At 56.8% G+C, this 3508-nt stretch overlaps 1 non-coding gene across 1 annotated transcript; it reads left to right on the forward strand.

Annotated features, from left to right (window-relative positions):
- Positions 1-213: 213 nt before the first annotated feature.
- On the forward strand, positions 214-2028 carry LOC142793864 (small subunit ribosomal RNA). Its single transcript, XR_012891882.1, has one exon. It is a non-coding gene; the product is annotated as a small subunit ribosomal RNA (ribosomal RNA).
- The last annotated feature ends 1480 nt before the right edge of the window (positions 2029-3508 follow it).

Below are 3508 nucleotides of genomic sequence, written 5' to 3' on the forward strand. Positions count from 1 at the left end.
GACCGAGTCGATGCAACGAAAAAGAGCGAGCATGAACGTGCTTCTTGCCGCACGGCTCCCACTCGTCTTTCGGGAAGGTTGTGCCGTAGCGAGCTCGAACGCCGTCATCTCGGAGTGCAAAATAAGCGTGTTGGGGCGCCTGAAGGTGGCCTCCGCCGCACACAGACTGCGTCCGGCCCGCCGAGGGCGAGGACGGACGCGCAGTCGAACGATTACCTGGTTGATCCTGCCAGTAATCATATGCTTGTCTCAAAGATTAAGCCATGCATGTCTAAGTACATGCCGAAATAAGGCGAAACCGCGAATGGCTCATTAAATCAGTTATGGTTCCTTAGATCGTTTCTTCCTACTTGGATAACTGTGGCAATTCTAGAGCTAATACATGCAGTGAGCCTGGAGCCCTTTGGGTAACGGGTGCTTTTATTAGACCAAGATCGATCGGGTTTCGGCCCGTATTGTGTGGTGACTCTGGATAACTTTGTGCTGATCGCATGGCCACGAGCCGGCGACGTTTCTTTCAAGTGTCTGCCTTATCAACTTTCGATGGTAGGTTACTTGCTTACCATGGTTGTTACGGGTAACGGAGAATCAGGGTTCGATTCCGGAGAGGGAGCCTGAGAAACGGCTACCACATCCAAGGAAGGCAGCAGGCGCGCAAATTACCCACTCCCGGCACGGGGAGGTAGTGACGAAAAATAACAATACGGGACTCTTTTGAGGCCCCGTAATTGAAATGAGTACACTCTAAATCCTTTAACGAGGATCAATTGGAGGGCAAGTCTGGTGCCAGCAGCCGCGGTAATTCCAGCTCCAATAGCGTATACTAAAGCTGCTGCGGTTAAAAAGCTCGTAGTTGGATCTCAGTTCCAGACGAGTAGTGCATCTACCCGATGCGACGGCTCGGACTGAACATCATGCCGGTTCTTTCTTGGTGCACTTCATTGTGTGCCTCGAGATGGCCGGTGCTTTTACTTTGAAAAAATTAGAGTGCTCAACGCAGGCGAGTCGCCTGAATAAACTTGCATGGAATAATAGAACAAGACCTCGTTTCTGTTCTGTTGGTTTTTGGAATACGAGGTAATGATTAAGAGGGACGGACGGGGGCATTCGTATTGCGGCGCTAGAGGTGAAATTCTTGGACCGTCGCAAGACGAACTACTGCGAAAGCATTTGCCAAGAATGTTTTCATTGATCAAGAACGAAAGTCAGAGGTTCGAAGGCGATCAGATACCGCCCTAGTTCTGACCATAAACGATGCCAACCAGCGATCCGCCTGAGTTACTCAAATGACTCGGCGGGCAGCTTCCGGGAAACCAAAGTATTTGGGTTCCGGGGGAAGTATGGTTGCAAAGCTGAAACTTAAAGGAATTGACGGAAGGGCACCACCAGGAGTGGAGCCTGCGGCTTAATTTGACTCAACACGGGAAAACTTACCCGGCCCGGACACTGGGAGGATTGACAGATTGAGAGCTCTTTCTTGATTCGGTGGATGGTGGTGCATGGCCGTTCTTAGTTGGTGGAGCGATTTGTCTGGTTAATTCCGATAACGAACGAGACTCTAGCCTATTAAATAGGTGCGGGGTTCCCAGCACCTTACAACCTTCTTAGAGGGACAAGCGGCTCCTAGCCGCACGAAACAGAGCAATAACAGGTCTGTGATGCCCTTAGATGTCCGGGGCCGCACGCGCGCTACACTGAAGGAAGCAGCGTGTCTTTATCCCTGTCTGAAAAGACTGGGTAACCCGTGGAACTTCTTTCGTGATTGGGATAGGGGCTTGCAATTGTTCCCCTTGAACGAGGAATTCCCAGTAAGCGCGAGTCATAAGCTCGCGTTGATTACGTCCCTGCCCTTTGTACACACCGCCCGTCGCTACTACCGATTGAATGATTTAGTGAGGTCTTCGGACCGATGTCCGGCGCGGCCTTTCGGTTGCGCCGGTCTGTTGGAAAGATGACCAAACTTGATCATTTAGAGGAAGTAAAAGTCGTAACAAGGTTTCCGTAGGTGAACCTGCGGAAGGATCATTAACGGATTGTGAAGGGTGAGCGCCTCAGCTGCGTCTGCGCCCGACACTTTCTGCCGCTGACCCCGTTTGGACGCGGGGTCGGCTTTTCCCCACGGGGCTGCCTGAATGTGGAGCGGCACCCCGTGACAAATTGTTGCGCCCAGCGGACGCCAACACCGCGACCTTGGACGGTCGGCCAGGTGGCGGACGCGGGTACAAACGGCGCAACGCACTCATAGGTCGGCTTTCGACCCGCCACTGCACCGTGGCTCGAAGCGCTCGAAATGCGCGACCCGACCGCTGCGGGACCGCCTAGTACTGTAAACAGGAGCGGCGGAGCGCGAACGGCGAGTCGTGGTTACGTCGGTAGAAGGCGAGGCTGCGCGTTCCCGAAACGCCAGCCGAGTGCCCTCCCGACCGTTCGAGCGTGCAAGAACGAGACCCGACAATCGCGCGGCGACTGCCAAGTACGAGAGGAACGGCACAAGCGTCGGCGGTCGGTCAAGGAACTGGCGATGTGACGGGTCCGCTGTGCACCAGTGCATACCGTCCCGCCGTCCGCGGCAAGCGCCTCCGCGTCCTCGGGTGACGGAGGCTGCCGGTCGGTTCTTGCAGGCGAGGGATCTCGCTGGCACCGGTTCGCGTTGACGCGCGGCCGGTCATGGCACGGCGATGCGACGGCCGAGGTGCGCAGTACTCGATGGAGGAACCGCACGCTCCGATGACCGTCCCGCCCTCCGCGGCGTATGCGTACCGACCGTAATGGTTGCAGCAGCGCCGGCCGGCTTTTGAATTCGCCACACGAAACACGGTGCGAGATCGCGGTTAGGGGAGCGTCGACGTTGCCAGGCGTTTTGCTTGCTGCCGAGGGAAAGGCGGCACGGCCACGTCGCGCTCGTCGCGATTAGCGGGTCTGCGCGCTTTGGGAAGGTGCCGCAACGACTTGCCGAAAGAGGAAGCACGGAAGAACGAGGGACTTGGACGTCCCGACAATTGAACGCACTTGCGGCCAGGCCCTTGCTGGCTTCGTTCTTCCGCCTCGAGTAGGCTCGTACGCGGCTCCGGCGCCGAAAGTGGTCCTTGGCACCGACTTCGGTGGACGTGGGAAGTGCCGCGCAAGTACGGCGCGCCTGGCTCCACCTGTTGGCTAAAGTAGGCAGCCGGATCGGCATTTTGGTGTGCGGTGGCAAACCGTGGATGCGAAAAAAGCTTGTGCGATTTCGTGGAACAAAAAGCGGGGGTCCCCCTTTTTATGCGGAGGAGACCGACCCGCCCGCCGTGGTGAACCGCGACGCCACGGTAAAAACGGGAGAGGCTTGTCGATGGGACCGTGCATCCCGCGCTCCACGGAGGCCGGGAGGCGGCCGCCCGAGGAAATGTGTAGCCGTCGAGGCCCGCATCTGCGTGCACTCTTATCCAAATGGGTGTACCGCAGGCATTTTCTGGTTAGGCGGGCCAATGAGAGCGAGCACACAACGATACCTACGGGTCCGGCTTGGAGA

This window comes from Rhipicephalus microplus, unplaced genomic scaffold, assembly GCF_043290135.1.
Source record: "Rhipicephalus microplus isolate Deutch F79 unplaced genomic scaffold, USDA_Rmic scaffold_342, whole genome shotgun sequence".
Lineage (NCBI taxonomy): Eukaryota > Metazoa > Arthropoda > Arachnida > Ixodida > Ixodidae > Rhipicephalus > Rhipicephalus microplus.